Below are 26,616 nucleotides of genomic sequence, written 5' to 3' on the forward strand. Positions count from 1 at the left end.
ATTCAATAAGATACATGGAATACATTACTTGTGAGAGAGCAACATGTTCTTTCAAAAAATCAGAGCAACTTTTCTTGAGTATTTTTTCAATCTCACAATCATTGAGTATAAAAAGATTATGTGCATTTTCATGTGAAACAACAATTTTGATATGATAACTAACACCAACCAATGAGAGAATTATATTAAAAACACATTAAAAAAATTAAGCAAAAGGAGTAAAAATATTTTAAGCTTTTAAATATGAAAACATACTTTGTGATTGCATCTACACACTCAATTCTACACATATTACAATGAAATACATTGTTCACATCACTAATAGATGCATCACAAAGACATCGTAAGAACCACCACTTTTGATATTTTACCACAGATATTATGTTCCCAAGAAGGAAGCAATTTGTCTCCTGATAGCAAGTATATTTATATATATTTAAGAAGAACAATAAAAAAATAGTTTTTTTTTTTAGAAAAAAAAATATTAACTCGTACAAATTTTGATGTAAAAGGATATAAGTTTGTTGAAACAAGGTTGTAAGCATTCACTCAATATTTTCTGACTGTATAGAAGGATTAGGTACAATTTTATTCTTATAATCACCAAGTAGTTCATAGTGTGAGTAGTCTTTAAATATTGCACTGAATATTGTACCGCAGATATTTTCCTAAAAAAACGTGTGTAATACCAATGGAATTACTTAATTTTGTATAACCAATACATTAAATTTCTTGTAACTAAATATTAACCATAAAGAAAAAAGAATAAAAAATAAACATTACTCAACATTAACGATGAATATCACACTTTTTACTTTCTTCGTAATTATATAAAATTGATAGTTAACTTACATTGATAGAATTATCAAGCTGCTCGTTTTTTAAAAAAAGAATATCACCCAAGACATTAATAACTTAAAAGTTCCACAATACTCTTCATTGCTAATTATCTTTGTGTGAATCTTGAAAATTTTTTCTTTCCTGACAATATCATAGAACAGTGTTGATAGCATGGAGGATTAATTTCCTAATATACATTGAAAAACACAATATTAATCAGTACAATTTTAGATTTAATTATATATAGCATACAAAAAATAAGATAATAATATTGTGAAGAAGTATAACCTCAATTTCTTGTTCTAATTGCAAGAAACAATTAGAACAAGTCTTTCCAAACAACTTTGTTGCAACATTATCCATTAGAACAAAGATGGCAGCAGAAGTTCCATCTTCAACAACTAATTTCATCCTATATCTAGAAAATCATGCAAGATCAATATAGAAAGAAATCTATAATTTTAATGAAATTTAACAACTTTTTGAGAAAAATCGTGGGGCGCCTACGTGGACATATGGCTGCGTACGCGGCCATTTGCCTTTGTACATGGCACTTGCGTACGTGGGCAAGAGCTGTGTACGCGGGATGGGAAAAATGACACTCCCGCGTACGCGAGACCATGCATGCGTGTGCGGAACCTTGTTTTCAGTAAAATTGTATTTTTGTGATTTTAACATGATTTTGAATCTCTAAACCTCTATTCTTACTCTCCAAGACCCTAAAATTTAGTTGTAAGGATAGTGAAGGGGGTTGAATTGTGAAGGGGTGGAAACTTGGAAGCAAAGAAAGATTGTGAAGTCGTGATTGGGACTGGTGAAGTGCTGAAACACTGAATACGTGATGAATGATAGTGAACGTGAAAAAGATTAATTGAATTTGATGATGATTTATTGAAAATAAATGAATATGATAATTGAGGCCTGATTGATATTGTTGATGATGAGTATGTTTAAGTTTTCTCTCTGTTGTAAAGTGTGTCAGGTACTATATCTCATGAGTGGTGTCGGGCACTATATCCCAAGAGTGTGGGAGCACTTTACCTTGGAAAGTGTGTCGGACACTATATCCCATGAGTGTGACGCGCACTATATCCCGAGAGCGTTGCGGACGCTATATCCCAAGAGTGTGGGAACACTTTATCCTAGAAAATGCGACGGGCACTATTTCCCGAGAGTGCGACGGGCACTATATCCCAAGAGTGTGTAGGCATGTCAGAGAGACGATATCCGGGTTAGCTGCTGGATGTGTCGGGTTCTGGCGATATAACTGACATGTAAGCTCACGACCCGTAGGAAAGGCATACATCATATGTATTTGCTTGTCTTGTTTGAGTTTGCTTTACTTGAGTTTGCCTATTTGAATATCTATGCTTACTTGCTATATGATTTTCTTATTGTAACTATATCCTATTTGTGTTATCTTTGTCTGCATTGTCTGTCTGTGCACCTGAATTTTGGAGGATTGGAAGAAGGTGGAAATTAGGACTTAAGTTAGAATGAAATTAGGAATAAGAACCTTAGATAACCAACACTGTTTATGGTTTGTAATCTTTAACTTTAAGCTTTAAATCTGAGTGTCGAAGTTCTAGGATCGCCTTTGGCTTTTCCGAGATTTTATATCTTATATATGTGGGAACCTTTACCATATTGAGAACCCCCGGTTCTCATCCCATACAAATGTTATTGTTTTCAGATGCAGGTCAAGAGGCACATCGCTAGGCGTTTGGAGTTCCTGTCGCAGCAGAGTGGGATATTACTTTTTGGGGTGTTTTATGTATGTATGTATGTATGTATGTATGTATGTATGTATGTATGTATGTATATATATATATACATACTCCTCCCATGTTATGTTTTGTTGTTGTACCTCATAGAGGCTTTTGTTGGAGAATTAGGGTTTATTTTGAGAACTTTAGACGTTGGATTATATGTATGTATGTATGTAAATATTCTACGGCTAGCCTTAGCTTCGCAGGCTGTAACATGCTACCACACAGAGATTTACGCTTAAGTCATAAAACAGAGGTGGTGTGGTATTATGACCTCTAAAATAATATATATATATATATATATATATATATATATATATATATATATATAATAATTGAAAGAAAATAATATACAAAGAGCCTTGAAAAATAGATAAAGCAAAATCGCAAACTTGAAAGCGCAATGCTCAGGAATAAGGTTACTTGCGTACGAAGAAAGCTTAGGCACGTAAACATATGCACATAAACAAGGAGTAAAGAGTGTCAAGGTACAAAATATCCAAGCTCTAAACTCAACCTGCGAAGCTAAGGCTGCCGGAGAATATTTATATACATACATATAGAAATTCATAACCCAAAATACATAAAAGTAACCTTAATTCTCCTTAAACCTCTTTGAGGTACAAAAGTAAAACATATATATACATAAGGAGAGTCTATACATATAGATATAGCAAAATCGAGCAAAATATCAAATCTCAAAAGCCCACTTCGCTACAGAGAACTTCAGACGCCTAGCGAGGTGCCCCTCGACCTGCATCTGAAAAAACCACAAATATCCGTATGGAATGAGAACCAGAGGTTCTCAACATGGTAATAATGCCGCATACATAAGATATAAGGTCCTGGGAAAGCCAGAGGCAATCCTAGAACTCCAACACTCAGATTCAAAACTTAAAATAATAGTTAAACCATAAATTAGGATAAGTCATCTAAGGCATCTAGATTTTAACTCAACTCTAATCTTAATCCCTCGATTTTCGCTTTCCTCCAATCTTCTAAACTCCGGTGAAACCATACAGACAACTGAACAGACAAAGGTAAGCACATGTATAGTACAGTTAATGGAGATAGCAAGTATGGAAATTAAACATGATAATTCACAAAGGCAAACCCAATTAATGCACAATCAAACAAAACAAGCATATGCATATGATGTATGCCTGCCCTATTGCTGTTGATATCAATTGTCGGTTATATAGCCAGCCCGACATGTCCTGGTAGCTAACCGTAGACAGTCCCTCTGTACGCGCATCCCCAAGCTCAAAAATTAACCATGGGAAAATCCCAAGCTGACTTGGGGGAGACAACACCCCAAACTCAATGATATCTATGGGAAGAATCCCAAGCTAACATGGGGAGATAACACCCCAAGCTCAAATTATATATATATATATATATATATATATATATATATATATATATGCATGCCCATGGGGGAACCCGGGGAGTTAGAGTGCCCGGTCACATCTTATGTACAGGGGGTCAACGAATGTCTCAATAATATTCAATCATAATTATGTTTTATAAGTTATTCATTCATTAGCTCATATATGCATCTCTGGCATACTCGCAACATTACCGCACCTCCTCAATAAATCGTAATCCTTTAATAATCAATCATGTTTCATTATTCTCAACATTGCCTTATTCTCTTAATGGCCTCATACATTACTTTCATCATCTTATTAACTCAAGTACCTTCTCTTCCAACCATAATTTATACTTTCAAAATCTTTCTTCAATACCAAGTTAACTACCTTTCCAAAGCTTAACCTCTTCACTATACTTACAACTAAGGTTTAGGGTATTAAAAAGTAAAAATAGAGGTTTAGAAGTTCGAAATTAGGTTTTAAAACATAAAATTTACTTTGCTAAAAACAGGGGTCGCGTATACGCGTGGACCACGCGTACACATGGATGGGTTTTTCCTTGCTCACGTACGCGAGATACCAAACCCGAAAGGGTTGGTCATGTCGCGTGCAGGTGATTGCATACGCAACCCCTCAAATTCATTGCTCGCGTACGGATGCACCTTGCTCGCGTACACAAGATGCCAAACCCGAAAGGGTTGGTCGCGTCGTGTGTAGGTGGTCGCGTACGCAAGTTCTGCAGAATGGTTAAAAATGCTAAGTGCTGCAGAATTTTAATTTTGTATACCAAACTTCTGACGCGCATAACATTCTCGTTTTAAAATATTTTTCATCCGTTCTTCATACGGCGTAAACTTCACGGACCCAATTTTGATATGAAATAAGTTTAAAAGAGATTGGAGGTCCGAAAGCCAAGTTATATCTCGTCGAAGTTCGGCCAAAAATCAAATTTTTCACAAAATCCTCCAACCTCTATTTTTATAAAAATATAACTTATAATCCTATTAATAAAACAATACCCTACACCAAAACATACCAAAACACAGCTCCACACTCTACCACCACCAATCATACCTCGTTTTTGAATACATATCATTCCAACATGTTCGGTCATACCAACACAATTATTAACATTCATATATCCACATTCAATATTTTCATTTATCACCATAAAAAATCATCATTCATCAATCTTTTCACCACATCAACTACATTCATATCATAAAACTATTAAATCTATCATGCCTCATCAATTCAACATACATTGTTAATTGAAACTATCAATCAAGCTCCACAAGTCATAATTCAACTTATCCTAGGTTGTCTAGCCTAAGTTTTCACAAGACATTATATATTAAATACGATAAACCAAAACCATACCTTGGTCGATTTCCTTGTATAACCCAAAGATAACTCAATTAGGCAAGGTCCAAGTCTCCTTCACCGAAATTCAGCACCCAAAGCTCCCACTCAAGCTCTCAATCTCTTCAAATGAGTTCCTTCACATATATACTACCTTAACCATGTCTCAAGCTAAAAAAAACCACTAATTTCTCAAGTTAATTTGACCAATTAGTTATTGAACTTTGTAGAGCTCGACGCTTCAGACGTGTGGCTGCAAACGGTGCGGCAATCGGAGCTCGGAGTAGGAAGTTATGTGAGATTAAAGTGGAGGGTTAAGGGTGTTTCTTGTTTCTCTTCTCCTCCATGCATGCCCAGCATGCTTTTCATTTGGGGAAGGAAAGAAGAGCTGAGCTCTTTTGTGTTGTAATAGATTGGGTTGGGCCTTGAGCCCAATACGGGCTCGGTTCGTTCAGTTTGGCCCGTTCAGTCCAATCTTGGATCAAATTCTTTAAAATTAGTGTCTGTTCATACCCTAGGTCGAGCTATCCGACCCGGGATGATCGGCGACACAGCGACTGACCTCTTCAAGTCAGACTACCCGACCTCTTCTAAAAGAGCTCGGCCATATCAACAGGAAAGCCCAATAAAGGGCCCAAATAGAGGAACACGACCCAAATCCAAAGGCAATCCCAGCCTACAGAGATAAAGGCGGTTCCCTTGAAGATAAGCTGACTTCATCCAAAACAGGATAAGATAAGATAAGATAACTAACTTATCTTATCAGAAAGGTCAGCCCACACTACTATAAATACACTGGAGCACCCAGGTATAACTCATACTCTGATTCTACATAAAAACCTGCTTAATACCCGTGCTAACTTAAGCATCGGAGTCTCTTGCAGGTACCCCCACCCTCCGGTGGCCAAGGATCAACAGTGCAGCAAGTCCAACAACTCAGACACAATAGCTCCGGCCGCCACCAGCCAGCCGGACACGTCATCCCCAACCAGTACCAAGGATCTCATCCGAGATCAACCTCCAGTTTCAGGTAACCCTCGGAACATTGGCGCCGTTGCCGGGGAACCTGAAAGTCATCCCAAAACCATGGCGGACGGCCATGACAACGACCACGACTCGGATCTGGAGAACAGAACACTGCACAAGAACGCGGACACTACGCTAAAGGATACTCCGGAATCCAACGGGGACAAAAACTCACCAAATTCAGGAGCCATGGAAGCACTTCAAGATCGCTTAAAGCAACTTGAGAAAGAAACCCAACAACAACGGGAGATCGAAAAAGATCTACAAAGAGAGGTACGGCGACGTCGAGAACTAGAAGAAAAACTACAGCAATTAGAGGCCGACCTCAAATCAAAAGCTCCTCGGACCACTCCTGAAGAAAATTCACACAAAGAACAGGATCCATTCACCAGGAAAATCATGAAGACCAAATTCCCAAAAGATTTCAAGCTCCCGGATATGGTTTTGTATGATGGCACTACAGATCCCAACCATCATCTCAGCAATTTCAGAAGCAGAATGTACCTTACCAATGCCTCAGATGCCGTTCGCTGCAAAGCTTTTCCAACAACTCTCACGAAAACGGCGATCAGATGGTTCGACAACTTACCTCCGAAGTCCATCTCAAACTTCGATGACCTGGCCAAAAAGTTCCTGGCCAGATTCTCCATCCAGAAAGATAAGGCCAAGCACGCACCCAGCTTACTAGGGATCAAGCAAGGAGATCGGGAGAGCCTCCGCAACTACATGGAAAGATTCAACAAAACATGCATGGACATACAAAGTTTACCAACAGAGGCCGCCATCATGGGGCTTATCAATGGCTTACAAGAGGGACCTTTCAGCCAATCTATATCAAAAAAGTATCCTACCTCCTTAGACGAAGTCCAGGAGCGAGCAGAAAAATACATCAACATGGAAGAGAACGCTCGGCTGGGAGAAATCTCAAAATCTTGGGCCTCCTACCGAGACAAAGACAAGGACTCCAAAAGGAAAGAAGATCGACAGGGTGAGAAAATCAAAAAATACCACAACTACACTCCTCTCAAAGCATCCCTGGTCGACGTATACAAAGAAGTCTGTCATACAGAAAAAATCCCCCCAGCGCGGCTACTCAAAGGCAAAAGGGGAGGAGGAAACCGGAAGGAATATTGTGAATACCATCGAATTCGAGGGCACTCTACCAACGAGTGCTTCGACTTGAAAAATATCATAGAAAAATTGGTAAGAGAAGGAAAATTAAATCGATTTCTGGCCACCCGGGATGATGACCAAAGAAAAAGACGGAGAGACGAAGATGATGGACGAGCTGAACGGTCACCTCGGACACCAGAAAGGCACATCCACATGATACACGGCGGATTCGCAGGAGGTGGGATCTCCAAATCGTCCCGAAAGAGATGTCTCAAAGAAGTATATCATGTTGAGGGAAAGGAGGAAGCACCCGACATCCCGGCGATAACATTTACTAAAGAGGACGTCCGGCATCATCTCGGGACACGACGATCCCATGGTCATCACTATTATACTGGCAAATGCCAATTTACACCGCACACTAGTAGACCAAGGGAGTTCTGCCGACATCTTATTCAAAACAGCCTTCGACAAGCTCGGCTTAGACGAAAAGGAACTTAGAGCATATCCGAACAATCTGTTTGGACTAGGAGACACTCCGATACAACCGCTGGGATATGTATCGCTACACACTACTTTTGGAAAAGGGAACCAATCTAGGACCCTCAAAATAGACTACATTGTGGTCGACGTAAGTTCGGCCTACAATGCTATCATAGGTCGGACAACACTCAATCAACTCGGTACAATAGTCTCAACTCTGCATCTATGCATGAAATTCCCAACTATAGAGGGGATAGCCACGATAAAAGCAGATCAAAAGATGGCACGTCGCTGTTATAACGAGAGCTTAAACCTCAAAGGCAGAGGAGAAGAGTTTCATACCATTGAGCTTGGCGGAGCTCAGCGTCGAGAAGAACTCCGTCCGCACCCAGAAGGTGAGGTAGAGAAGGTTCAGATTGGAGACACCTCGGACAAAACGACTAATATCGGCACGGTCCTAAAAGGAGACTCAAAAGAATTACTGATACAATTCTTACGAGATAATGTCGACCTCTTCGCATGGAAAGCCGCAGACATGCCAGGCATAGACCCTAAGCTAATGTGCCACAAGTTGGCGGTCTATCCAGGATCGCGGCCGGTGCAGCAGAAGCGAAGAAAACTCAGACCAGAACGATCCCAAGCTATGGAAGAACAAGTACAAACGTTACTGGAGGCAGGATTCATAAGAGAAGTCAAGTACCCACTATGGCTAGCCAACGTCATCTTGGTGAAAAAATTAAACGGGAAGTGGCGCATGTGTACCGATACCGATCTCAACAAAGCCTGCCCAAAAGATCCATACCCACTCCCAAGTATTGACGCTCTGGTAGATGCTTCCTCCGGATATAGATACCTCTCATTTATGGACGCCTATTCGGGATACAACCAAATCCCCATGTATCCACCAGATCAAGAAAAGACCTCGTTCTTAACACCAAAGGCGAACTACTGCTACATCGTGATGCCTTTCGGTCTCAAGAACGCGGGAGCTACTTATCAAAGGCTAATGAATAAAGTCTTCTCAGATCACATCGGAAAAATCATGAAAGTCTATGTGGACGACATGTTGATAAAAACACAAAGCAAAGATACATTATTGTCCGACCTGGCTCAAGAAAGAATGTGAGCAAGCTTTCTGAGACTTCAAGGAGTTCTTAGGACGGCCACCTATCCTATCTCGACCACGATAAGGAGAACCACTCATATTATATCTCGCAGTAGGAAGCCGAGCGATAGCCTCAGCACTAGTCAGAGAAGACGAAAATGGGCAACAACCCGTCTACTTCATTAGCAAAGCACTACAAGGATCCGAGCTGAACTACCAGAAAATAGAAAAATTTGCCTATACTCTCATCCTAACATCTCGACGACTCCGCCCGTACTTCCAGGCTCACACCATTAAGGTTAGAACTAACCAGCCCATAAAAGAAATATTGCAGAAAACAGATTTAGCAGGCAGAATTCTACAATGGGCAGTCGAGTTGTCAGAATTTGACCTCCAATATGAAGCTCGGACGGCCATCAAATCACAATATCTGGCCGACTTCATCGCAGAATTCACAGATATCCTGGAAACTCCCACAGAATGGAATCTCTACGTGGACGGTTCCTCAAATAAAACTGGAAGCGGCGCAGGCGTGATAATAGAAAGCAACCAAGGAACCCAAGTTGAGCTCTCCCTCAAGTTTGGGTTCCCGGCCTCCAATAACCAAGCGGAATATGAAGCATTATTAGCTGGTTTGAAGCTGGCTAAAGAGATCGGAGCTCAAAAACTCAACATTTACAGCGATTCACAAGTGGTCACATCACAAATAACAGGGAGCTACCAAGCCAAAGACCCCACCATGAAAAAATATTTGGATAAAACCAAGGAACTACTCGGACAAATCGGGGAATATAAGATCTGCCACATACCCCGCGAACAAAATACCCGAGCTGATGCACTCTCAAAACTAGCCAGCACCAAACCAGGGGACAACAATAGAAGCCTCATCCAGGAAATGTTGCAAAACCCGTCAATCTCGGAAGAGGAAAAAGTCCTGGCCATAACAAGTCAGGACCAAGGATGGATGACCCCTATAATTAACTACCTCAAAGAAGGAACACTCCCCGCAGAAGAAAAGGAGGCAAAGAAGTTAAAAAGGGAGGCACAGTACTACACCATCATAAACAACATTCTGTACAAAAGAGGAATCTCAATACCTTTACTAAAATACGTGCCGACCTCCAACACAAAGGAAGTGCTAGAAGAAATACACGGTGGCATTTGTGGCAATCATCTCGAAGCACGAGCTCTCGCCAAAAAAGTACTCCGGGCAGGATTTTATTGGCCAACTCTACAGAAAGAAGCCACAGAATTTGTAAAGACATGTCCACCATGTCAAAAACATGCCAACTTTCACATCGACCCACCAGAGGAGCTCATCAGCGTGACTTCGCCTTGGCCGTTTGCAAAATGGGGACTCAATCTTCTCGGCCCTTTCCCACAGGGATCAGGACAAGTTAAATTTCTCATAGTGGGAGTAGATTACTTTACAAAGTGGATCGAGGCAGAGCCCTTAGCCAATGCCACCGCTCAAAGAAGCCAGAAATTCTTATATTGAAACATTATCACAAGGTTCGGGGTTCCATATTCAATAATCACAGACAATGGCACCCAATTCACAGATGCGGGCTTCAGAAAACTAGTAGCCAACTTGAATATAAAGCACCAGTACACCTCCGTCGAACATCCACAAGCCAATGGGCAGGCCGAAGCTGCTAACAAAGTCATATTGGCTGGATTAAAACGGAGATTACAAGATGCAAAGGGAGCCTGGGCGGAAGAGCTCCTACAGGTCCTGTGGGCATATCGAACAACGCCACATTCCACCACGAAGGAATCCCCCTTCCGATTAGCATACGGAACAGAGGCGATGATTCCAATAGAGCTCGAGGAAGGGTCGCCCAGAGTAGTTCACTACAATGAGGAATCAAACTTCCAACTTCAGAGAGAAGAGCTCGACTTGTTGCCCGAAATCCAAGAAAGAGCTCGGATCAGGGAAGAAGCTCTAAAACGCCGAATGGCTTCCAGATATAATCAAAGGGTAGTGCCGAGAAATTTCACAGAAAATGATCTCATCCTAATCCGAAATGATATCGGAACAACTCGACCAGGAGAGGAAAAGTTGGCAGCAAACTGGAAAGGACCCTACCGAATTGTAGAAGTACTTGGAAAGGGCTATTACAGGCTGTCTAAACTCGATGGACGAGAGCTTCCCAGGTCATGGCACGCCTGCAACCTCAAAAGGTACTACAGTTAGAAAAGATAAAAGATCTCATCATTGGACGCACTCTTTTTCCTGAAAAGGTTTTTTAATGAGGCACCAAGTTGAGACTCAGACAACCCCATATGTATATATTTGCACTTTTCCTTTAAATAAAATATATTTTAGATATTCTACAAAGATTTTAAGACGCATTAATCTGAAGCATTCATCGTCCGATTATAAAGCAACAGATCGGCAGAAAGTGAAAAACAATTTCACTGCACGATCACGATAAAGACAACCGTTCGATAAAGGTGAAAACGCGATTCACCCAAAGGACGATCTAGAGATGACAACCACTTTCTACAAATCGGCAAAGATGAACACATAATAATGTAAGAAGTTATTGAAAGTGATCCAAAAAAGAACCTGACGAGGTCTTACGGATTGCTAAAATAATAACTTAAAGACTGGCCGACATTGAGAAGTCGGACCAAGTCAAACCAAGTTATAAGTAAACCCTGGAAAGAGGTCTGGCCAACCCTATTAAAGAGGATTACTTTAACTTAGAAGGGCTCGACATGACAAAGTCAGCCCAAAATGAGAAGTTATCAAAGTAGTCCCTGAAAGAGATCTGACAAAGATCCAAGAAAGAGGACTACAAATAACTTAAAGGAGACCGATATAACCAAGTCGGACTCCTACTACTTAAAAGTTATCAAAGTAGTCCCTGAAAGAGATCTGACAAAGATCCAAGAAAGAGGACTACAAATAACTTAAAGGAGACCGATATAACCAAGTCGGACTCCTACCACTTAAAAGTTATCAAAGTAGTCCCTGAAAGAGATCTGACAAAGATCCAAGAAAGAGGACTACAAATAACTTAAAGGAGACTGATATAACCAAGTCGGACACCTACTACTTAAAAGTTATCAAAGTAGTCCCTGAAAGAGATCTGACAAAGATCCAAGAAAGAGGACTACAAATAACTTAAAGGAGACCGATATAACCAAGTCGGACTCCTACAACTGGAAAGTTATGAAAGTAATCCCGGGAAGATATCCGACAAAGATCCAGGAAAGGGATTACAAAAATAACTTAGAAAAGGACTGCGAAAATAACTCGGAGGACTAACTTGAAGAAATCGGTTACAAATCGTCAGAAATACAAGCCGGAGCGAGAACGAACCAAAAATCAAGTTAGACCTACCTAGTCACAACCACAAAGGATTCAAGATACAAAGTACAAAGCAATCCAAAAAGAGATACCAAGTCAAGCACAAAAAGCGCGATATCATCCACAAGGTTATAAAAGCCTCGGAGGCCACCAAAACCTATCTCAAAAAAGCTAAAGCATGCTACCATTTGTTTTTCATAAAAAACAAAAGTTGCTAGGCAAGCAATGGGAAAGTGTCAGCAATTAACAAAACATAAAGAGTTTAAAAAAGCCCACAAGTCGGGCCAACTACATATCCAGAATAAAGTTAAAACTAAGGGTCAGAAGATTTTTTAGCAGCATCAGGCCGAGGAGACGGAGGCCGAGTCTGGAGAGGAACGGCATCTACAGTACCGTCATCCCGGTTCAAGATCTGGCAGTCGGGGTCAGAAGCGGGAGGACCAACCTCGGTAGGGACAGCAGAAGTCGACACCTTGGTAGAGGCTACAGGGGGAGGATCGACATCATCCTCATCCTCGTCATCAGGGACAACCTTGCCATCTCTGACAACGTTCTCCAAGCTAAAGAGGGTCAGGTTGGCCTCGGGAGCAATAACCCGAACTTGTTCCCTCAAGTTCTCATAGGCAGCAGTTACACTGCCAACAAGATGACCTTGGAGTTCGAAATAATTAGCCCGGGCATTCTCCAACTCCTCTCTCAAACGCAACACCTCCCGGTAAGACGTCAAATAACTATCCTTATGCCGCATAGCGGTGTCCTCGGCCAGTCTCAGAGAACCAACCAGAGAAGTAGAACTAGCCTTTTCATTCTCCAACTCTTTCTCCAACTTGGCCACCCTTACTTCAAGCTCCTCCTTCAAGTCCTTCATCCGATCAAACTCCTGTTTGGCCTCCTCCATAAAAGCTTTAGTAGCATGGAGAGGAAGACTTTGAGCAGTTCGATATAGGGCCGCCCCCATGTGTGCCAACTTAATACCACTCTGGGTGATATAATCAAAATGATGAAGAAGCGACATGTCGTCCATAGGAAGAACACCATAAGGGCCGATTTGTTGATCTACAAACTCAACCGCATCAAAGTCAGGAGCATCAAGGTTGAAAAGCTCAGTTGTTCTTTACTTTTTACTAGGAGGGGCACCGGAAGCTGCAACAGAAGATTGTGGAGGATCGACCAGACGGACCCGGGGAGTAGGAATTTCTCTCCTCGGCCCGGGAGAACTCGGTACAGGAGGTTTAACTAGAGGCTGAGAAGATCCCTCTCCGGCCGCCTTGGCCGAGATGTTTAAAGCAGCGGTCGCCTTCTTCGCCTTCTTATAGGCTCTCATAGAATCATTATTCTTCGACATCTTTGAAAAACATAAAAAACAAAGACAAGTTACAACACAGGAGAAACAAATCTCAGGAGCAAGTTTAAAAACAAATCAGACAGTACCCAAAGCAGCCCGAACCAAAGATGGATCACTCAAAAATCTCTTCGTGTCCAGATGGGGAGGCTTCCCCCACAAATCTTCGAGAACAACTACAAAGGCCCGCTCAACCTCACAAAGCATTTCCCATGTGTAACGTGGCACTCTTACATTCTTTTGCCACTCTAGAGGAAAGGCAGGCTCATCATTTTCATCAAGAAAAAAGGGGCGAACCCCCTCAATGGCACGGACTCGGAAGAAATAGTTCTTAAAATCTTTAAACGACTCGTCATACATGGCAAAAACTTTATGCCCCTGGGCCGACCTGAAAGAAACCCAGGAAGCTTTCTTTCTGGAGGAACCTCCAGGTTTGGCCGAGACAAAAAGATAAAGGAAAAAAGTTTCAGAAGGTGTTATGTCCAACTCCTGGCAAAGAAGTTGAAATATTTTGATAAAACCCCAGGAGTTCGGATGAAGCTGGGACGGAGCAATGTTACAGGACCACAACAAGTCAGTTTCAAAAGCAGTAAAAGGGAAAGTAACGTTTAACTGGCTGAAGAAGTATTCATAAGCATAGAAGGAGGGACGCTCCCCCTCGACAGAAGTCGGAAAACAAACACTCTCATCGGAATCAAGAGCAACAAGCTCATAATCACCCTCGCGGGCACTGTTACCACAAATCCTATGGCGCTTCCTCAGCTCTGTGCAAAATTCAACATCCACAATAGAAACACACAACAAAACAAGGGAGTCCAGCTAATCGGACATCTCCTCGGGAACTCTGGAAGACATCTCTACAATGTTATTGCGAGAAGACATGAGGCCAACTAATCCTACAAGTAAGAAAAGAAGATGGGATTACTAAAAACATCTCGGACAAGGGAGAAAACAACTCAATACGATACAGGCGAACACACAGAAAAGGAAAACCCCAAGACTCAAACCAAAATCTTGGGGCATCCTTTGGAGGCAGTAATAAAGAAAGGTTTCCAGGAAAATCTACAGCTTCCACCCCAGCATTTTTCAAAAAAGAAAAGGACTTTAAACAGCAAGTAGTGTCAAAAGAAAAAGTCATCACAATCTATCAGCAAAAGCATTCCCAAAATCAAGTACGCCAAGAAGAAACCATCAAAGGTACGAACTTTTTCAACAAATCAGGCAAGGCAACCGTCAAATAAAGCAAGAAATAAATACGGGTTTTTTCTGGATAAACGGCATCAGAATGGAAACAACAAAGAACATGCAAAACCCTAAAAGCATTAAGCAAAGGCAAAAAAGGACCATGCAGAAAATGAAGAAACTCCCAGAACAATAGGGCATAACAAAACAAAAGATCCAAACTTTCTCTAAAGAAAGGGTCAAAATCAAAGCAAAACAAGGAGAATATATGAAACGGGACTAACCTGGAGACGATGAGAAACTTCGAGGAGAAAGACGGAAGTGCAGAAATAAAAGCTGCCCAAGAAAATCACCAAGCAACGCCGCAACACAAGGAAGCAGAAGAACAAAATGAAAAAACAGAGAACGAAGAGAGCAGAGAAAGAAGTTACAAAAAGGGCGAAGGAGAGAAACCGTTTTAGGGGTTTTCAAAATCAAAATGAAAGAGCCAAAGGGAAATGGGTCAATTAATGACAAAATTAATGAAAGCATTAAACCCTTGCACGTTCCCAAAGCGCCGATATAAAAGCGTGCGCTTTTAGAGGAAACGTTCTACATTCAAAAGCTGTTTCAAAGGAATCGACAAAATGCTTGAGTTCGGCCTCACTAGACTGAAGTCAAAGAACTCAACCTCAAAAGAAGACCGAGCACAAGCAGGGGCACTGTTCATACCCTGGGTCGAGCTATCCGACCCGGGATGATCGGCGACACAGCGACCGACCTCTTCAAGTCAGACTACCCGACCTCTTCTAAAAGTGCTCGGCCATATCGACAGGAAAGCCCAATAAAGGGCCCAAATAGAGGAACACGACCCAAATCCAAAGGCAATCCCAGCCTACAGAGATAAAGGCAGTTCCCTTGAAGATAAGCTGACTTCATCCAAAACAGGATAAGATAAGATAAGATAACTAACTTATCTTATTAGAAAGGTCAGCCCACACTACTATAAATACACTGGAGCACCCAGGTATAACTCATACTCTGATTCTACATAAAAACCTGCTTAATACCCGTGCTAACTTAAGCATCGGAGTCTCTTGCAGGTACCCCCCACCCTCTGGTGGCCAAGGATCAGCAGTGCAGCAAGTCCAACAACTCGGACACAACAGCTCCGGCCGCCACCAGCCAGCCGGACACGTCATCCCCAACCAGTACCAAGGATCTCATCCGAGATCGACCTCCAGTTTCAGGTAACCCTCGGAACAATGTCAAAATTCTTATTTTAATTATTTCTATTTCCTTAAACTATAAAATTTAAGTTTTTAATTTTTTATTAATAATTAATTTATTGACTAATTATTTATTAATTTCGCGGGATTTACACAGGTTGAGTTCGGAGCTTAAATATTTTGTATCCTTAACTCTCCACTCTTATTATATATATATATATATGCTTCCTTCGTATACAAGTAAACGTTACCTTGAGCGTTGCTCTTTTATTTTTAAGATTTTACTTTCTAACCAACCTTCAAGGCTCCTCGAATATTATATTCCTTCAATTATATTATGTATGTATGTTTTATTTTAGAGGTCGTTATACCACACCACCTCTATTTTATGGCTTAAGCGTAAAGCTCTGTGTGGTAGGGCATTACAACTACAATCAAAGAAAAACCAAGGCCAACAAACCTCAGAATTAGCTAGATATTTCTAATTAATTTCCAATGAGACTCTTCATTATCAATCTTTGAAATGAGATATCCAGTTTCAGCGGAAGTCAAGGTTGGAAAGTGGTACTTCGTAATATTATATCTAAAAAAAGAAAATAGATTCTTCAATGCTACAATGAAAATTCTTGTAGGAAACAAATAATCTTAATAGAAACGTAAATACATAAAAGGAAGATGTAACAAACTGATTGAGAAAGTCAATGGTGCACGAAATCGTGATCATTCATTCCTTGATAACGGCGCCAAAAACTTAATACACACGTTCATAATCTTAGTTCTTTGTCACAACTTCGCACAACTAACCAGCAAGTGCACTGGGTCATCCAAGTAATAAACCTTACATGAGTAAAGGTCGATCCCACGGAGATTGTCGGCTTGAAGCAAGCTATGGTCACCTTGTAAATCTCAGTCAGGCAGATTCAAATGGTTATAGAGTTTTAATAATTAAGAGATAAATAAAACGTAAAATAAAGATAGAGATACTTATGTAATTCATTGGTGAGAATTTCAGATAAGCGTATGGAGATGCTTTGTTCCTTCTGAATCTCTGCTTTCCTACTGCCTTCATCCAATCCTTCATACTCCTTTCCATGGCAAGCTGTATGTTGGGCATCACCGTTGTCAATGGCTACATCCCGTCCTCTTAGTGAAAATGGTCCAAATGCGCTGTCACCGCACGGCTAATCATCTGTCGGTTCTCGATCATGCTAGAATAGGATTCAGTAATCCTTTTGCGTCTGTCACTACGCCCAGCACTCACGAGTTTGAAGCTCGTCACAGCCATCCCTTCCCAGATCCTACTCGGAATACCACAGACAAGGTTTAGACTTTCCGGATCTCAAGAATGGCCGCCAATAATTCTAGCCTATACCACGAAGACTCTGATCGTAGATCAGGAGGCTAAGAGATATGCATTCAAGCTTGTTTTCATGTAGAACGGAAGTGTTTGTCAGGCACGCATTCATAGGTGAGAATGGTGATGAGCGTCACATAATCATCACATTCATCATGTTCTTGTGTGCGAATGAATATCTTAGAGAAGAAATAGGCTTGAGTTGAATAGAAAAATAATAGTACTTTGCATTAATTCATGAGGAACAGCAGAGCTCCACACCTTAATCTATGGGGTGTAGAAACTCTACCGTTGAAAATACATAAGAACAAGGTCTAGGCATGGCTGAATGGCCAGCCTCCCCAAATGGCATATGAATTCAAAATTAGGGAAAAAAGACTCCTAGTACAATAGTAAAAAGTTCTATTTATACTAAATTAGTTACTAGGGTTACAAAATTAAGTAAATGATGCAGAAATCCACTTCCGGGTCCCACTTGGTATGTGCTTGGGCTGAGCATTGAAGCTTTCACATGTAGATGTCTTCCTTGGAGTTGAACGCCAGTTTGTAACTTGTTTCTGGTGTTTAACTCTGCTTTGCAACTTGTTTCTAGCGTTTAACGCCAGAATAGCATAGAAAGCTGGTGTTAAACGCTAGTTTGCGTCATCTAAACTCAGGAAAAGTATAAACTATTATATATTGATGGAAAGCCCTAGATGTCTACTTTCCAACGTAGTTGAGAGCGTGCCATTTGGACTCCTGTAGCTCCAAAAATTCCATTTCGAGTGAAGGGAGGTCAGAATCCAACAGCATCTGCAGTCCTTCTTCAGCCTCTGAATCAGATTTTTGCTCAAGTCCCTCAATTTCAGCCAGAAATTACCTGAAATCATAGAAAAACACAAACTCATAGTAAAGTCCAAAAATGTGATTTTTATTTAAAAACGAATAAAAATATATTAAAAACTAACTAAATCATACAAAAAACTATGTAAAAATAATGGCAAAAAGCGTATAAATTATCCGCTCATCACAACACCAAACTTAAATTGTTGCTTGTCCCCAAGCAACTGAAAATCAAATAGGATAAAAAGAAGAGAATATACTATAAATTCCAAAATATCAATGAAACTTAGCTCCAATCAGATGAGCGGGACTAGTAGCTTTTTGCCTCTGAACAGTTTTGGCATCTCACTTTATCCTTTGAAGTTCAGAATGATTGGCATCTATAGGAACTCAGAATTCAGATAGTGTTATTGATTCTCCTAGTTCAGTATGTTGATTCTTGAACACAGCTACTTTATGAGTCTTGGCCGTGGCCCTAAGCACTTTGTTTTCCAGTATTACCACCAGATACATAAATGCCACAGACACATAACTGGGTGAACCTTTTCAGATTGTGACTCAACTTTGCTAGAGTCTCCAATTAGAGGTGTCCAGGGTTCTTAAGCACACTCTTTTTTTGCTTTGGACCTCGACTTTAACCGCTCAGTCTCAAGCTTTTGGCTTGACACCTTCACGCCACAAGCACATGGTTAGGGACAGCTTGGTTTAGCCGCTTAGGCCATGATTTTATTCCTTTGGGCCCTCTTATCCACTGATGCTCGAAGCCTTGGATCCTTTTTATTACCCTTGACTTTTGGTTTTAAGGGTTATTGACTTTTTCTGCTTGCTTTTTCTTTTTCTTTATTTTTTTTTTGCCAATTTTTTCTTTCTTTTTTTTTTCTGCAAGCTTTGTTCTTCACTGCTTTTTCTTGCTTCAAGAATCAATTATATGATTTTTCAAATTATCAAATAACATTTCTCCTTTTTCATTATTCTTCAAGAGCCAACAATTCTAACATTCATAAACAACAAATTCAAAAGATATATGCACTGTTCAAGCATTCATTCAGAAAAAAAAAGTATTGTCACCACATCAAAATAATTAAACTAATTTCAAGGATGAATTCAAAATCATGTACTTCTTGTTCTTTTGTAATTAAAACATTTTTCATTTAAGAAAGGTGATGGATTCATAGGATATTCATAGCTTTAAGACATAGACACTTAAACATTAATGATCATATCGTAAAGACACAAACATAAATAAACATAGAGCATAGTAAACGAAAAACAGAAAAATAAGAACAAGGAGATTAAGGAACGGGTCCACCTTAGTGAGGGTGGCATCTTCTTCCTCTTGAAGAACCAATGGTGTTCTTGAGCTCCTCTATGTCTCTTCCTTGTCTTTGTCGCTCCTCCCTCATAGCTCTTTGATCTTCTCTAATCTCATGGAGAATGATGGAGTGCTCTTGGTGTTCCATCCTTAGTTGTCCCATGTTGGAACTTAATTCTCCTAGGGAGGTGTTAATTTGCTCCCAATAGTTTTGTGGTGGGAAGTGCATCCCTTGAGGCATCTCAGGGATTTCATAGTGAGGAATTTCCTCATGCTCTTGTTGAGGTCCATGATCTCTTGTTTGCTCCATCCTTTTCTTAGTGATGGGCTTGTCCTCATCAATGAGGATATCTCCCTCTATGTCAATCCCAGCCAAATTGCAGAGGTGGCAAATAAGGTGAGGAAAGGCTAACCTTGCCAAAGTGGAGGACTTGTCAGCCACTTTGTAGAGTTCTTGAGGTATAATCTCATGAACTTCCACTTCCTCCCCAATCATGATACTATGGATCATGATGGCCCGATCCACATTTACTTCGGATCGGTTGCTAGTAAGAATGATAGAGCGTTGGATGAACTCCAACCATCCTCTAGCCACAGGCTTAAGGTCCGGTCTTCTCAATTGAACCGGCTTGCCTCTTGAGTCAACTTTCCATTGAGCTCCTTCCACACATATGTCCATGAGGACTTGGTCCAACCTTTGATCAAAGTTGACCCTTCTAGTGTAGGGGCGTGTGTTTTCTTGCATCATTGGCAAGTTGAACACCAACCTTACATTTTCCGAACTGAAATCTAAGTATTTCCCCCGAACCATTGTAAGCCAGTTCTTTGGGTTTGGGTTCATACTTTGATCATGGTTCCTAGTGATCCATGCGTTTGCATAGAACTCTTGAACCATTAAGATTCCGACTTGTTGAATAGGATTAGAGAGAACTTCCCATCCTCTTCTTCTAATGTCTTGTCGGATCTCTGGATACTTGCTCTTTTTTAGCTTAAAAGGGACCTCAGGAATCACCATTTTCTTGGCCACAACTTCATAGAAGTAGTCTTGATGGACCTTTGAGATGAATCTCTCCATCTCCCATGACTCAGAGGTGGAAGCAATTGCCTTCCCTTTCCTCTTTCTTGAGATTTCTCTGGCCTTAGGTGCCATTGATGGTTATGGAAAAATAAAAAGCAATGCTTTTACCACACCAAACTTAAAAGGTTTGCTCGTCCTCGAGCAAAAGAAGAAAGAAAGTAGTAGAAGAAGAAGAAAATGGAAGAGATGGAGTGAGAGAGTGTATTCGGCCAAGGGGGAGAAATGGTGGTTGTAATGTGTGAAAATAGAGTAATGTTGAGGGGTTTATATAGGGGTGGGGGGAAGGGTAGGTTTTGGCCATTAGGGTTGGGTTTGGGAGGGAAAAGAATTTGAATTTTGGAGGTAGGTGGGGAATATAGGGAAGAATGGATGGATGTAAGTGGTTAAGCGTATTTGGGGAAGAGGTATGGAAGTGATTGGTGAAGGGTATTTGGGGAAGAGAGTTATGAAAAGGTTTAAAGAGGAGAGAAGAAGAGGTGGGGTAGGTGGGGATCTTGTAGGGTCCACAGATCTAGAGGGGTCAAGGACTTAGCATCCCTGCTCCATTTAGGCGTGCAAACGCCCTTAGAATGCATGTCTGGCGTTAAACGCAAGCTTGTTGCTTGTTTCTGGCGTTAAACGCCAACTCCATGCTCTGTTCTAGCGTTAAACGCCAGTCTGGTGCTTGTTTCTGGCGTTTAACGCCAGTTTGATGCTTCTTTCTGGCGTTAAACGCCAGTTTGATGCTTCTTACTGGCGTTTAAATGCCAGTAAGCTCTTCCTCCAGGGTGAGCTGTTTTTAATGCTGTTTTTCATTCTGTTTTTGATTTTTTTTAGTAGTTTTTGTGACTTCACATGATCATCAACCTAAAGAAAACATAAAATAGCAATGGAAAATAAATAGATATAATTAAATAACATTGGGTTGCCTCCCAACAAGCGCTTCTTTAATGTCAATGCTTGACAGTGAGCTCTCATGGAGCCTCACAGAAAATCAGAGCAATGTTGGGGCCTCTTAACACCAAACTTGTAGTTTGGTTGTGGCCTCCCAACACCAAACTTAGAGTTTGAATGTGGGGGTTTTGTTTGACTCTGTATTGAGAGAAGCTTTTCATGCTTCCTCTCCATGGTTACAGAAGGAGAACCTTGAGTCTTAAATACAAGGTAGTCCTCATTCAACTGAAGGACCAACTCTCCTCTGTCAACATCAATCACAGCTTTTGTTATGGCCAGGAAGGGTCTTCCAAGGATGATGGATTCATCCTCATCCTTCCCAGTGTCTAGGATTATGAAATCAGCAGAGATGTAAAGGCCTTCAACCTTTACTAACACGTCCTCTTCTAGTCCATAAGCCTGTTTCATTGATTTGTCTGCCATCTCTAATGAGATTCTTGCAGCTTGTACCTCAAAGATTTTCAGTGTCTCCATTACAGAGAGTGGCATGAGGTTTATCCCTGACCCAAGGTTACATAGAGCTTTCTCAAAGGTCATGGTGCCTATGGTACAAGGTATGAAGAACTTTCCGGGATCCGGTTTCTTCTGAGGCAATGTCTGCCTCATTAGTGCACTCAGTTCATTGGTGAGTAAGGGGGGTTCATCCTCCCAAGTCTCATTACCAAATTAACTGGCATTCAACTTCTTGATTTCTCCTAGATACTTAGCAACTTGCTCTGCAATGGTGTCTTCATCCTCTTCAGAGGAAGAGTATTCATCAGAGCTCATGAATGGCAGAAAGAGGTCCAATGGAATATCTAAGGTCTCTGTATGAGCCTCAGATTCCTTTGGTTCCTCAAAGGGAAACTCCTTATTGGTCAGTGAACGTCCCAAGAGGTCTTCCTCACTAGGATTCACGTCCTTCTCCTCCTCTCTGGGTTCGGCCACACCAAGTAAGGTTATGGCCTTGCACTCTCTTTTTGGATTCTCTTCTGTATTGCTTGGGAGAGTACTAGGAGGAGTTTCAGTGACTTTTTTACTCAGCTGGCCCACTTGTGCCTCCAAATTTCTAATGGAGGACCTTGTTTCATTCATGAAACTTAGAGTGGCCTTAGATAGATCAGAGACTATATTTGCTAAGCTAGATAGATTCTGCTCAGAATTCTCTGTCTGTTACTGAAAGGATGATGGAAAAGGCTTGCTATTGCTAAACCTATTTCTTCCACCATTATTAAAGCCTTGTTGAGGCTTTTGTTGATCCTTCCATGAGAAATTTGGATGATTTCTCTATGAGGGATTATAGGTGTTTCCATAGGGTTCTCCCATGTAATTCACCTCTGCGATTGTAGGGTTCTCAGGATCATAAGCTTCTTCTTCAGAAGATGCTTCTTTAGTACTGTTGGAGCAGCTTGCAATCCATTCAGACTCTGAGAAATCATATTGACTTGCTGAGTCAATATTTTGTTCTGAGCCAATATGGCATTCAGAGTATCAATTTCAAGAACTCCCTTCCTCTGAGGCGTCCCATTACTCACAGGATTCCTTTCAAAAGTGTACATGAACTGGTTATTTGTAACCATGTCAATGAGTTCCTGAGTTTCTGCAGGCGTTTTCTTTAGGTGAATGGATCCACCTGCAGAATGGTCCAATGACATCTTTGATAATTCAAACAGACCATCATAGAATATATCCAGGATGGTCCATTCTAAAAGCATGTCAGAAGGACACTTTTTGGTCAGTTGCTTATATCTCTCCCAAGCTTCATAGAGGGATTCACCTTCTTTCTGTTTGAAGGTTTGAACATCCACTCTAAGTTTGCTAAGCTTTTGAGGAGGAAAGAACTTGGCTAAGAAAGTCGTGACCATCTTATCCCAAGAGTTCAGACTATCTTTAGGTTGAGAGTCCAACCATATTCTAGCTCTGTCTCTTACAGCAAACGGGAAAAGCATAAGCCTGTAGACCTCAGGATCAACCTCATTGGTCTTAACAGTATCACAGATCTGCAAGAATTCAGTTAAGAACTGAAAAGGATCTTCTGATGGAAGTCCATGAAACTTGCAATTCTGTTGCATCAGAGAAACTAATTGAGGCTTTAGCTCAAAATTGTTTGCTCCAATGGCAGGGATTGAGATGCTTCTTCCATGTAAGTTGGAATTTGGTGTAGTGAAGTCACCAAGCATCTTCCTTGCATTGTTGTTGAGTTCGGCCATGTCTCCTTCTTTTTCAAAAATTTCTGTCAGATTTTCTCCAGAGAGTTGTGCTTTAGCTTCCCTTAGCTTCCTCTTCAGAGTCCTTTCAGGTTTAGGATCAGCTTCAACAAGAATGTTCTTATCCTTGTTCCTGCTCATATGAAAAAGAAGAGAACAGAAAAGAAAATATGGAATCCTCTATGTCACAGTATAGAGATTCCTTATATGAGTATAAGAAGAGAAGAATAGAAGAAGAAAATACAAATGGGAATAGAATCAGACATAAGATAAAGAACGAGAATTCATAAGAGAATAGAATCAGACATATTAAACTAGAACAGTAATATTATTGATCCATGAAACTCAGCAGAGCTCCTAACCTTAACCTTAGGAGGTTAGTTACTCATAATGTTCGAAAATACAAATGGGGGAGGAAGAAGAATGGCTGAACCCCTAAACAAGGATGATCTCCTCCTATATATACTAATCTGCTAACTAAGAATTACAGAAATAAGATAAACTAGGTTGATAGTGCAAAAATCCACTCTTGGGGCCCACTTGGTGAGTCCTTGGGCTGAGTTAAGGGTGTCTCCATGTGCTAGTACTCCTTTGGGGCATTGAACGCTGGCTTGGGACTTCCTTTTGGGCGTTGGACGCCAGCTACTCCCCTGTGGGCACTGGACGCCAGGAATGAGACTGGTGGCTGGCATTGAATGCCAGTCTTGGACCTTTATTTCCAAAGCAAAGCATAGACTATTATATATTTCTAGAAAGCCCTGGATGTTAGCTTTCTATAGCCGTTAAGAGAGCTCCATTTGGACCTCTGTAGCTCCAGAAAAGCTCCTTCGAGTGAATGGAGGTCAGATCCTGACACCATCTACAGTCCTTTCTCTGTCTCTGAATTAGACTTTTACTCAAGCTCCTCAATTTTAGCCAGAAAATACCTGAAATTACCATAAAACATACCAACTCAAAGTAGAATCCAAAATTTTGAATTTTTCACTGAAACCTATGAAAACATAATAAAACTTAAACAAAACATAATAAAAATTATATGAAAATGATGCCAAAAAGTGTATGAAATATCTGCTCATCAGAACACCAAACTTAAACTGTTGCTTGTCCCCAAGCAACCAAAAACAAAGTAGGATAAATATAAGTAGAAGAATACAATAAATCTCAGATTTTTCAATGAAGCTCGGTTTCAACTAGATGAGCGGGACTAGTAGCTTTTTGCTTCTGAATAGTCTTGGCATCTCACTTTCCATTGAAGTTTAGAATGATTGGCATCTTTAAGAACTCAGATTTCAGATGATACTATTAATTCTCCTAGTTTAGTTCTTTTTTATTCTTGAACACATCTTCTTTAGAGTCTTGGTCGTGACCCTAAGCACTTTGTTTTCCAGTATTACCACCGGATACATAAATGCCACAGACACTTAACTGGGTGAACCCTTTCGGATTGTGATTCAGCTTTGCTGGAATCCCCAGCCAGTGGTGTCCAGAGCTCTTAAGCACACTCTTTGCTTTGGATCACGACTTTAACTGCTCAGTCTCAAGCCTTTCACTTGACACCTTCACACCACAAGCATATAGTTAGGGAAGCAACTCATTTGAACTGTTTAGGCTAAGATATTTCTTTTAGGCCCTCCTAACCATTGATACTCAAAGCCTTGGATCCTTGCTCTTGCCTTTTGGTTTAAAGAGCTATTGGCTTTTTCTTCTTTCTTTTTCTCTCTTTTTTTCTGTTTTTTTTTTTTTGCTTTTTGCTGCTTTTTCTTACTTCAAGAATCAACATTAGGATTTTTCAGATCACCAATAATACTTCTTTTTTATCATCATTCTTTCAAGAGCAAACATTCTTTAACTCCAACATCAAATATTCACTATTTATTCATAAATTCAGAAAACAAAAGCAATGCCACCATAGTAAATAATTGAACTATTCTTAATATATGACTCGAAATTCATGCATCTTACTTTTCTTTTTTAATAAAATAATTTTTCTTTTAAATAAGGTGAGCGATGCATGGAATATTTCATAGCTTTAAGACATAAAGACAGGTGATCATGCACTAGAAACAGACAATAAAACAAAATATATGGAAAACAAAAAAATAACATAGGCAACATGGGAGTAAAGGGAACGAATTCACCTTAGTGATGGCGGCTACTACTCCTTCTGGAGGATCCAATGGAGTGCTTGATTTCCTCTATGTCACGCCCCTGCCTCTGTTGTTCTTCCCTTATGGTTCTTTGTTCTTCCCTCATGGCTCTTTGATGTCCCATCCTTAGTTGATCCATGCTGGAGCTTAATTTTCCTAGAGAAGTGTGCAACTGGTCCCAATAGCCTTGGGGAGGAGAATGCATCCCTTGAGGCATCTCAGGGATTTCTTGTTGAGGCAGCTCTATATGCTCTTACTGTGGCCCATGTGCTGGCTCTCTAGTTTGCTACATCCTTCTTTTAGTGATGGGTTTGTCCTCTTCAATGAGGATGTCTCCTTCTATGACAATTCCAGCTGAATCGCATAGATGACAGATAAGGTGGGGGAATGCCAACCTTGCTAAGGTGGAAGGCTTTTCAACTTTCTTGTACAACTCTTGAGGTATGACCTCATGTACCTCCACCTCACTTCGAATCATGATACAATGAATCATGATGGCTCTGTAAATAGTCACTTCTGACCGATTGCTAGTAGGGATGATAGAGCTTTGGATAAACTCCAACCATCCTCTAGCTATAAGCGTGAGGTCAAGCCTTCTCAGTTGGATAGGCTTGCCTTGAGCATCCCTCTTCCATTGAGCTCCTTCCACACAGATGTCTGAA

The 26,616-nt window shown here is 40.6% G+C and overlaps 1 non-coding gene across 1 annotated transcript; it reads left to right on the forward strand.

The window, feature by feature from the left end:
* Window positions 1-23,309: 23,309 nt before the first annotated feature.
* On the forward strand, window positions 23,310-23,417 carry LOC112787484 (small nucleolar RNA R71). The gene has a single exon (XR_003194896.1). It is a non-coding gene; the product is annotated as a small nucleolar RNA R71 (small nucleolar RNA).
* The last annotated feature ends 3,199 nt before the right edge of the window (window positions 23,418-26,616 follow it).

This window comes from Arachis hypogaea, chromosome 20 (genome assembly GCF_003086295.3).
Source record: "Arachis hypogaea cultivar Tifrunner chromosome 20, arahy.Tifrunner.gnm2.J5K5, whole genome shotgun sequence".
NCBI lineage: Eukaryota > Viridiplantae > Streptophyta > Magnoliopsida > Fabales > Fabaceae > Arachis > Arachis hypogaea.